Genomic DNA, 11,701 nt, shown 5'->3' with positions numbered 1-11,701 from the left:
AGATTTATGCTTTTCTCCCTAGAGATATTGCCTATATTATAATAGGGTTCTCAGTCAGTTACTTGGAATTTGTTGATACTGAATGTTTTTAAATGTTTAATTTTTTTTCTGTTGCTTGTGTACAGAATAGCAATTAGTTTCGTGTTGGTTTTGTCTGCATCAGTTTTGCTAGTGTACCTTATTAAGTTATGTATGGCTTACTTTCCAGTGCTATGTCGAAGTTTCTAGTTATGTGCTTCCTGTCTACTAGTTCTAGGTGTAATTTGCCCATATTGCCTTGCTTCGGTAGCTAGGCCCTCATATACAATAAAGAAAATAATAACTTTAGATGCCCTTTCTTCTTTTCTTTCTTTGTATAAAGTATGGTGTGAGCTTTTCTCTAGTTATTTTCCCCAGGTAGATAAAAGTTTTAGTCTATTCTAGTGTGATAAGTATTTTTAAAATCATGAATGGATGTCAAATCCTACCAAGTGTTTTCTTCTACATCCATAGAGATGATCCTATAGTTTTACCTATTCTTCGTTGCTCTGAGTCACACTAATCAGTGTTCTAATGTTAACCCACACTTTCACATCTATCACAGACCAGGTCAGATAGATGCTGTGTTTCTTATTGCCTGGATTTTAATCCCCCGACAGTTTGCACAGGGTCTCTGCTGCTATATATCCATGCAAGAGTGACAGCAGCCTACAGCTCTACCTTTCATACAATTTCCTGTTCTGCTTTGGCATCAAAGTTCTGCTGGCCTCTTTAAAAGAACTCAAAACTGCTCCCAACTCAGTATTTTTGGAAACATTTCAATAAGACTGAAAAGCATCCATTTCTTGCTAGTTAGACTTTATCGAATCAGGTAGGCACCCTGCTATCCTTGGGAAGATTTTTCACTACTAACTAATGGCTACAGGGTTACTCAGCTTTTCCATTTCTTCTTGACTCGTGGGTGGTAAGTTATATATTTTGAGTAATTTTCCCACTTCGTCTGACCTTTTAAACTTTTTTTATTGTAAGAAGCATTCATAGTTTCTCATTCTTTTTCATCTCTGACCTATCCGTAGCTATTTACATAGTTTGTTTGTTTGGCTTGTTTCTTTTTTCTTGTTCCTCTTGCCCGCATTTCACCAACCTTATTATTATTTACAAACAAATATCTTTTGGTTTTATTGATTCTTCCTCTCTGTTCTTAGTTTGTATTTCTACTGCCTTGGAGTTTGCTTCACTGTGCTTTAGCTCTTAAATTGGATACTGGACTCATTAATTCTGGGTCTTGTTTTTCCTAAAACAAATTTGTAACTTTAAACTTACCTTCAAATCCTACTTCAACTGTGTCTCATAAATTCAGATATCTTATTAATATTTAATTTCAGATATACAGATTACTTAATATATTTTTCAAAAAGTTTCACATGTATAAATTTTTCTACTTTTTAAAATATTAGCAAGTAACAAAATGTTAATTTTATGGTCAGCGTGCTCTGTATGTTGCCAATCCGTTAAATTTATTAAGACTTGCTTTGCAGCCTAATGACAACTTTTCATAAATTATCCATATGTGCATAAAAAGAATGTTGATTTGGGAGTTAATTATAAATATAATATTTGATCTAGTTTAATTATGTTATTCAAATATTCTATATGTTCATTGGTTTTTTAATCTGTTTACTGATTGCTAAAACGGGTGAGTTAAAATTCTCCCTGTGGTGGTAGACCTACTTTTTATTTTTATTCTTCATATTGTTTTTTCTCCTCATATTCTTAACAAACTTTGCTTTAGATATGATCTGGTTAAATTATGTAAATTTAAAATGTAGTAACTTCTTGGTGATTTAGATCATATATATCATGTTGTGATTCATTTTACCTTTACTAAATATTGTTTCAGGATAATTTTGTTAAATAATTATGTAATTATGCCAGTTTTTGTTGTTATTGTTGCTACTTGCCTTTTTTCTCCCTCACACCCCCGATAACTTGGATATTACAGTATTTATGAATTTTATTTCTCTTCTGAGAGGTAAAAGATGATGATTTCCCTAGAATTTCAAGCATGAAAACTTAAGAAATCTAAAACTGATCATTATTTTTACCTTTGTCGGAATGAATTCAAGAACTGCAGAATGCTTTAACCTTGGATCATCTTTGCAGTGATTTATAAGCCTCTTGCACTGAGTGTTTTGTCCTATTGTTTAATCCCCAGTTTAGACATCATCAGGCTTCACCCAGTCACTGTGTCTTTATACCTACTTTCAGATTTGCCAATTTGCAGGTTTCCTTTCCTTTCTGCACCTCAGGTCTTCTATCTGGAATCATTTGTATTCTTTCTGAAATATATATTTCCATATTTCTGTCACACCCATCTGTGGATAATAAAAACAATTTTTGTTTTTCAATACTTTCATTATATATATAATTATAAATACATTTATAATAAATTATATATAAATATACAAAGATATGTAAAATGCAGTGCATTGATATTTACTAGATATATAGTCAACATTTTAAATATTATTTTATGATCTGTTTGGCTTCCATTGGTATTATTAATAAGCTATAAGTCAAACATCACTCTTGTGTAGATCATTTGATTTTTCTCAGTAGCCCTTTTATAAAAATTAATTTTATTGGGCTGAGGATTTAGCTCAGTGGTTCTGGCAACTGCCTCACAAGTGCAAGGACCTGAGTTCGATCCCCAGTACCAAAAAAAAAAAAAGAAAGAAAGAAAGAAAGAAAGAAAGAAAGAAAGAAAGAAAGCAAGCTGGGCGTGGTGGCGTACTCCTGTAATCCCAGCACTTGGGAGGCTGAGGCAGGAGGATTGCTGTGAGTTCAACACCAGCCTGAGCTACCTAGTGAGTTCCAGGTCAGACTCAGGTACATAGTGAGAACCTATCTCAAAAAAAACAAAAACAAAATTAATTTTATTGGTGGTACATTTTATGTATACAATGTAATGACGTTCATCATTGGAAATTGCACCTTTACATAATCTATCCTGGTTCTTGTTTTTTCCCCATCTCCCAACCCTCCCTCCGTCCCTCCCTCCCTCCCTATCTGCAGAGACTTTGTTTCTATTATTTTCCATGTTCTCATATTCATTCCCTTCCCTTCTTTGCTTTCCCCACCCCTCTCGCTCCCTTCTTCTTCCTATTTCACATTCTCTATTAAACCTTTTAGTTCTTATTTACACAAAAATATGGAACGCGTCACAAATTTGCGTGCCATCCTTGCACAGGGGCCGTGCTAACCTTCTCTGTGCCGTTCCAATTTTAGTACATGTGCTGCCTAGGTGAGCACTCCTAGCGAACTTTCACCAGGAAACTTGGCTAGAGACGTCAGAATGGAAAAACTGGAAAAGGAGCCCAAGGTCCTCTCTCAGAAGTGGCTCCAACACAACAAAACCCCGCAGTGTGGGGGCTGGAGAATTCGGAAGCGGCAGGGTGGCTCCAAAGATAACATCGCCAGAAGAATAATGACCCAGCCCTTGTCTCTGAAACACTGTGTGACTGTTAATGGTGATGCATCAGCTCGCTGTGGGTAGGGGTTGCCTAGCAGATAACATGCACGCTGAAAACTGAGGGCAGAAGACCCAACCCTGACATGGGTGGCGCCAACCAATAGGCTTATAGTCTGGATGGAACAAAATTGAAAAGTAAGGAAACATTCCCTTTTTGGGAAGAGCTTCTGTCTTCACTATTGCTCTTGGACACAGGGCTCCAGTTTTTCTACCTTAAAACACAGATTCTTAGCCAGTTATGGTGGCACATGCCTGCAATCCCAGCACTTGGGAGGCTGAGGCAGGAGGGTCTCTGTGAGTTCGGACACCAGCCTGGGCTACATAGTGAGTTCCAGGTCAGTCTCAACTACATAGTGAGATCCTGTCTCAATGCCCCCCCCAAAAAGCCCACAGAGTCTTCTACCTACCAATCACATTCACACTCAAGACACGACAGTGAACTTCCAGGCCTCTAGTCTTCGACTGCTGTTGGATCCTCTGGCTCTCCTGTGCACAGGTGGCCGTTTTAGATTCTGCAGCCTCTGAACCCACAGGTGGCCGTGGTGTCCTTTCCATCTCAGATCCTGTATACAGACCTAATAAGTCCTTTTGTGTGACTGTACATATATTTGATATTGATCCTGTTCCTCTACAGAAGCCTAGTGCACTGTGTAAATCCAAATTAGGACTGTCCATCTCATGAATACATCACATCGCATCTCACTAAAAGCCCTGGATATTCCAGAGCCTGCTCTGAACAGGTTAATCGAAAGACCATGAGAAGATAATCTATGAGGATATTGATTCCCCCTTGGAATCGACACAAAGAATAAGTTATAAACTTCAAATAAATCCAAAAGTTTGAATTCTCTGTTTCCAAGGTCTCACTTGAAAATTCTAACAGTTTCCTGAGATTTGCAAAACATCAAATCCAACCTTGTCAAAATTTACATTCCTGAGCTTTTGTTGATTTAGGCTGTTACCTGGGAAAGTGTCGACATCACGTTCCTCCCATGACCGTTCAGAGGGAAACATTTAAAAACTCAGAAGAAATCAGTGACAACACAGTCTCCAAGGTCAGTGTCACGCATTTCAGTCAATGCTTACTTCCTTCCAAAACAAAAAGGGACACTGAACCACAGTGTTTGGTGAGCAGTTGGAAAAGTAAACTAAAAAGCGTATCAAAATGTGCTATAGAGATTATGCACTACATGGGGAAAAGTTTTTCATGAATACAACCTTGTCATAAACTATAGGTATTGCAGCCAACGAAACCCCGAAGCAATAAACCCAGTTAAACTGGGCCCGAAGCCTGACTCACACAAATATGAGACAACAGATATGTGCATTGTTTTAAGCTGATGGATCTGGGATAATTCGCTATGCAGCAATGCACAAGCAATGCACATCTCCTTAACTCTCTTTCCATACTATTCTCACTGCCCATGCAACCTCTTCCTCTTCCCTCAAGAGAGAAAATTTCTACTCACCCTTAAAGGTTCAGTTCAAATGTCATCTCTTCCAAGAACTCTCTCCTTTATTTCCTCCCCTCCACCCTTCTTGTGAGCTCTGTAACACCTATAGGTAATTATTATTATCCCCGTATCTTACGTCTATGTTTTTAAGCAACTGGTCGGTACAGTTTTATTTCAACATTTACCAAAGTTTTAAATATAATCATGCAAAAAACAAACATTTCATGGTACATGGCTGTAATCCCAGCACTCGGGAGGCTGAGGCAGGAGAGTCGCTGTCAGTTCGAGCCCAGCCTGGGCTACACAGAGAGTTCCAGGTCAGTCTCAACTACGTAGTGAGACGCTGTCTCAAAAAACAAAAAACAAACAAAGCACATTTCAAAAGTGCAAAATATTAGAAAGCTAATCAATGTTATTAATCTTTCCATGCAAACAACCTCTCACTGAGATAAGCAATGCAAACTCTGTAGCTGGGAATATGTACAAAATGAGGTTACATTGCAGTTAAAAGTAGGCTTGGTCAAGAGACTGCACATGGGAAGAAAGGAGCTAAAGGTGTAGGAAAAGAAAAAAATGTGAGATAATGAAAAGATGAAAATAAAGTGTTTGTAGATGGGGAGGGGAGGAGGGGGTGAAGGGAGGGCAGGGGAAAAAAAAAAGAGAGACTGCACATGATACAAGTGAAGCAGTCCGATAACTTAGAAGTAAATAAAAGGCTTTTCTCCGGCTTCCTGCCCCGTGTGCATAGCTGTGCTTACCACAGACAGGTGAGATACGAAGCACCTCGTTACCTCTCCTCACCACCAGGTGAGAGATGGTTCTTTTGTTGTTTATTCTGTTGCGACAGGGTTTCAGTCCATAGCTTAGGCTGACCTGGAACTCACAGAGATCCTCCAGCCTCAGCCTGCCAAGCGCTAAGATTAAGGGCGTGAGCAAACAGGACTGGTGGAGACATTGCTCAGTACAGTGGCTCACCTAGCTCTCAGGGTCAGGCTGTCTATCTTTGGTTCCAGGCATTCATTCTTGGTTATTTTGTGGTTCGCTCTTAAATAGTACTTATGCTGCTAACGCGGAGAGTAAGTGTGAAATTAAAGACAACAACTTAACAAAGGATTATCCTTTAATGTATGAGTGCTACTTAGTTTTCAGTTTTCCTTACTCAGAGTTTACCACGGTGCAGGGTTCCATAGAGCTGAGGCTTCTTGCAACTACCCTTCAGGATTAGTCCATAAGCACATGGTAAAGAGACCAGGCTCAACTGTACACCCCGCCCTCCCTCCCTGATCTCCAGCCTACGGTGACTCATTTCCTTTTTTCTTTCTTTCCATCAAGGATAAAGCTCGCTGCTGTCTGAGGTGACTTCAGTGAATATTAAATGCCGCTGCTCCAGATAGCGTGATGCAGCCACACAAAAATTAGAAAAAAAGAAAACATAGCCTGCCTGGCTGCCTCTGCCAAGCTCTAAGCTGGGACCAGTGGAAACGTGAGAGGGAGTAGAAAGGACTCTCAGAGAGGGACCTGCCGAGACACTGCCAAGTGCTCACCACTGGGAAAGGAAGCACCAGCAGCAAAGATGTCTGCATTGGAATCATCTCGCTTACCCGTCTTCCTCATCAAAGGTGCACCCCTCTGAAGCAAGACACTACGTCTTAGCCATATTTATATTGTCAGTGCTGAGCACAATGCCTGCCACTTAGAAAATATGCGGTACGTGTCTGTGTGGTGTGGGTATCTAAGTCCAAAAGCATCTTGTTTGGAGTAAGTCAACATAATTACAAACAAACATTTCATGGTACATGGCTGTAATCCCAGCACTCGGGAGGCTGAGGCAGGAGGATCGCTGTGAGTTCGAGACCAGCCTGGGCTACATAGTGAGTTCCAGGTCAGTCTCAATTACATAGTGAGACCCTGTCTCAAAAAGCCAAAAAAAAAAAAAACAACAACAAAAACAAAAACAAAAACAAAAAGGCAAGGAAATGGATTCTCCCCCAGATCCTCCAGAAAGAACACAGCTCTGTCAGCAACATGACGATAGACCAATTTCTGACTTCCAGCCTCACAAACCAGAAGACGCAACACTTGTGTTGTTTGGACTGCTAAGTTTGTGTTGCTCTGCTGGTGTAGCCGTAGGAAACTAATTCAGCCAATTTCTCCACCAAGAACTTCTCATGTAGCGTCGCATTTAATCCTCCAGGCACCAGAAAGAAGAGAAGTACAAAAAGCACTGTCACATTACAGGGAAGTAGAGAAACTGAGGGATGGAAAGTTGGGGTTGGCTGCCCGGTGCCCAGGCCCTCACCAAGTGTTTCTATTCAGAGTCACTTACTACATGGCAGGGCCTCCCAGCCACACACGGGGCTGCACTTTTGTTTGTAGCATTTTCCATGAAACAGTGGTGGCTACCGTATGCCCACGTCTCACCTGGGTCTCAAAGGGTGTAGCTTTGGTAAAAACTGAGGTAAAAACTGAGGGAGTCAGCCCACTCTTCCTATGACCTTCAGTTGTTGCCTCTCCACCCCATGTAGCCAAAGTTTACTAAAGAAAACAGGACTGTAACTGCTGTCCCACCTTTAGCCTTGCCCATCCAGTCTCACCCAGTCTCGTGCAGGGTGCACAGGTCTTCACTGAAGACCACAGGGAAGATCTCAGTGGGAAGAGCCAGCCCTCGAGCCTTACTGAACTTACTGCTCCTTTGGAACTCTCAGGGGAAAGTCTTACAACCTGACACCTTTTAAAAATGAGAGCCCAAGGCTAGCGCTCCCTTCTCTTGAAGTTCCTGGCCAGCCCCACCATCCCTGTGTGGTCTCCTCTTCCAAGTCCCCATGGACCCTGCGTCCCTTCTTTAGGACCCTCTGCCTTCCTTCATCCTTCTTGCTGTGCTCACAGGGTGAGGACGAACACGTGCACAGCTACATTCCTGCCCACTCTCTCTGCTGAAAGTGTGGCTCCAAAAGTGTGAAACCAAAAATGTAGTTTACCAAAAAGAGTTATCATTCTAGAGCCAGCCCTGTCTAAGCTGATTTGAGGGGCCTGTTGTCCTGGCAAGGCCCTGGCTACTCCTGTGCAAATCGGTGTTACAGTTGAATCTGGGACATCTCCCAGAGGTCCACGTGCTGAAGCCACGGAGCCCATCGCAGCCCTGTTGGGAGGTGGTGGAGCCTTCAGGAGGAGGTGGGCCTAATGAAATTAGGTCATGACCTTAAAGGGGACAGTGGGACTTTAGCCCCTTCCTGCCCCCTTTTGCTGCCCTTCTTTACCACACCCCCCACCATAGCGTACGGCCTGGCCACAGACCCAAAGCCAACAAAGCCAAGAGCCCATGAAATGAAGCTGTGAGCCAGAAGAAAGCTGTCCTCCTTTTAAGTTGTTTACCTCAGGTATTTGTCACATCTACGGGAAGATGATTAATTCAACCACCTTTCTTTCATCCTCGGGCCGAGGCTCACTAGACGTTGTCTCAGGTCTGATTGAGAAGAAATATCAGACTAGCTATAATGGTTCTTTTTTGGACATCCTGAGATGCAGCTAGATGCTACTTTTGTTACTATAGGAGACAGAGAGGTGGGTTGCAGAAAGGTTTTGCAGCTCATCCTCACTCACCTTTCTACAGGGCCTCTTCGCAGGCTGGGCGGGGAGCCAGGTGTGATGCCCTCAGACAGGGCCTTCAGTTATGGACCAAACTTGCCTCTATATTCTTCCTGACTAGGCTGTGTGCTCTGGGGAAGCTTATCTCCTCACCCACCAGATGACCACAGATTTTCCTATGCTAAGAAGCCCTAAGGGTGTGTGTGTGTGTGTGTGGGTGTGTGTGTGTGTGTGTGTGCAAAATCTTCCTCCAACACCCCAAGAATACTGTGAGTTGGTCTCGACACTGGCCATATGTCTAGATTCCTTACGTAGGGGTCAGACCCCCAGTAGGGCCAGCTGCTGAGGAGCCACTGTCCTTACCAAGACTCCATCAAGTGCTGGCTCCTTTGGCACCCTGAGGTGGGGACAGAGGGAACGGAGAAGCAGCTCTCTTTTGCTCAAAGGCCTGAGCTTATAGCCACCAGAGTTGGTCATATGACTTCCCCCGCCACGTCTCCTTCCCTCAAGTTCTCCCCGTCGGCCTCCTGCCTGCAAATCACTCATCCACCTCCCACCCTCTAGCTGACCCTTCCTTCCGTGTTAGGGACAGGAGAGACTGGGTGAGGACCGGCTCCTGGCCAGAACCAAGAGGTCAGAAGCAGTGCATTCCACCGTCCTGGACCCTGAGTCTCACATTGGCAAGAGTGACATGTGGGCTTAGCAAAAGTTGTGGGGGAGGCAGGGAGGTAAAAGCAGAGCCTCAGAGGGTTGGGATGCAAGAGATGATGGGCGAATCCACAGCAGACACCGAGTGGGGCCACTCCTCATGCTCCAACCCGAACTCGGGAGAGCACGTGGCTTTGTTCTCACAACAAATCTCCACAGTTCCTCCTAAATTGCTTCAGACTCTCCTTCCTATAAAAGCAAGGACTTCTTGACTTGACGTTCTTCTCTTTTTAATTCTTCTGCACCGTAAGAATTGGTGATAGAGCTTATCGGTTACTTGTGGCTGCCACAACAACTCACCATGACCTTGATGGGTGTAAGCCGCACGACGTCCTCTCGCAGCTCTGAGGCAGGCTAAGAGAGGGCTCCCGAGGCCCACACTCCCTTTGGGGAGGGGAGGAGTCACTTCTCGCCTTGTCTGCACCCTCTCAGCGCTCCTCACTGTCCTCCCCTCCACCTTCTCCCCTTCCCCCTCCACCGTCATCACCGTCATCACCGTCATCACCGTCATCACCGCATCGCCCTCCGCCTCGTCCGCATCAAACATCTCTCTGCCTGCTCCTTATGATGACACTTGTAGCCAGGTGTGGTGGCGCATGCCTATAATCCCAGGCTCTGGGAAGCCCAGTCAGGGTGATCACACATTCAAGTCCACCCCAGGCAGCTTAACGACTGAGACTCTCGCAAAATAGAAAGAAGTTTTTAAAAGGGCTGGGAAGGTATCTCAGTGTGAAAGCCCTGGGTTTAGTCCCCGGTACACCCTTGACCCAAAAGGATGACTGAATTTAGGAACCAACTGATAAATCAGAGCAGCCTCTCCACCTCACCGTCTTTAACTCCTTCGTATCTCCACCGGCCCTTTTTCCAAATCAAGTGACATGCCTTGGATCCAGAGACTAGGACCTGCTTATCTTTCAGGTCCACCACTCAACTGCCACAGACGCAATCCCACCTCCTCCGAGGCCCAGGGGGGCAGATTCACACCATGACTGGCTCCTAAATGGCAGAACTCAAAACCCCCTCCTTTAGCCTTTGAAGCCCAAGTTTTCCTACTTCATCCTACCACTTCTCATGCAATCATTTTGAACTTCTGGATGTGAGAAACTACAAATTTACCTAGGAACCCCAGATGGAATGGATCCCTGAGCTCAGGAACTGCTTAGAAGCAAGTGCTTGCTTCTTGACCGCGGGGCAATGGAACACCCGAAATCCCTCTGTAGTCTGTGGCCACGGCAGTGGAGGGGAGGTTGTTCCAAACCTCCAGTGGTCAGGGACTGAGCGGCCAGCAGAGCTTCACCCTGGTCTTAAAGATACAGTGGTGTCAGTTATCGCGAGAGAAGTAGGTCGGGAGAAGCCTTTTCACTGAGGCAAGAGAGTACATTTGTTACATTATAAAAATACCCGCGTGGGCTAAAATGCTGAGTCCAATCATACCATGTCCCGGCGCTGCCCTTTCTGCGTGGCATCACGTGCAAATCCTACTTCCATCAGTCTCACGTGCACTTGGTTTACCCCTTTAAATTGTTCCCAGAGCTGCAATTTTTCTCCATCTGTGTGAGCAGAGCAAAAGCAAGCAATGCCTATCTTCCAATCATTCGGAATTTGCAGTAAACACAAATTGGATGTAGTCTATGAGCTTTTTCCTACTGCTGTTGTTGGTGTACAAAAACAACAGCACTTGACTCATGCCTACAAACCATTACCTGCGATGGATCTGCAAGCAGTGCAGAGAAATGTTGGCAATAATATTCCATCTCAAGGAGTTTTATTTTCCATCAGACAGGTGTACTTAGCTTTAACAGAAGCTTTCCCAAGGACTTGGCCCTTCTGTATCTTTTGTAAAGCAAATCTCATTCTAACATTGATTTCCATTATGTCGGCGACGTTCTCCCAAATCTTTTGCTATTACCGCTTAGCTATGATGACTGCACACACAAAGAGAAAGGGAAGAGATTCTTAAGCTCCAGCTGACTGCCTAGAAAGGACAGTCCAGCAGACAGGCACCCTTGAGTTGAAGGATGCTCCTGAACACTCTCGTGATAGGACCCAAGGGCACTCCCAGTCAGAGCCTCCAGCTGCTTTGCTCTGCTGTGACACTAATGGTGGGAATAAAGGAGGCAGAGACTTGTCCTGCACAGGTACCAGACCAAGTGATATTGTAGTTCCAGCAGAGACACAGGGGCTGGGGACAGCTCAAAGGGTCTGAGTCATGTACGGCACATTGCAGTCACCCGAGCCGTTGAATTAGGAGGGAAGAAAGATGCGGTGAGAGCTCTCGGAGTTGGGTCAGGTAGCTGGAAGTCAGGTGCAAATCTCCATCCGGCCTGTTGTGCTCACTGTCAGGCAAATCAGATTCCTTTCTCAGCTAGTCCACCTATTTCTTAAATACACTCAGTTGGCAAGTCGTTGTGGAGATTAGACATATTCTAGAATGGAAAGTGGC

The 11,701-nt window shown here is 44.1% G+C and overlaps 1 non-coding gene across 1 annotated transcript; it reads right to left on the bottom strand.

Moving 5' to 3' along the window:
- Positions 1-3,184: 3,184 nt before the first annotated feature.
- On the bottom strand, positions 3,185-3,291 carry LOC117284222. The gene has a single exon (XR_004515302.1). It is a non-coding gene; the product is annotated as a U6 spliceosomal RNA (small nuclear RNA).
- Between the last annotated feature and the right edge of the window lie 8,410 nt (positions 3,292-11,701).

Source organism: Fukomys damarensis, unplaced genomic scaffold (genome assembly GCF_012274545.1).
Source record: "Fukomys damarensis isolate Sample0158 unplaced genomic scaffold, DMR_v1.0_HiC HiC_scaffold_4, whole genome shotgun sequence".
NCBI lineage: Eukaryota > Metazoa > Chordata > Mammalia > Rodentia > Bathyergidae > Fukomys > Fukomys damarensis.
This window is presented reverse-complemented; position numbering and strand designations above follow the sequence as displayed.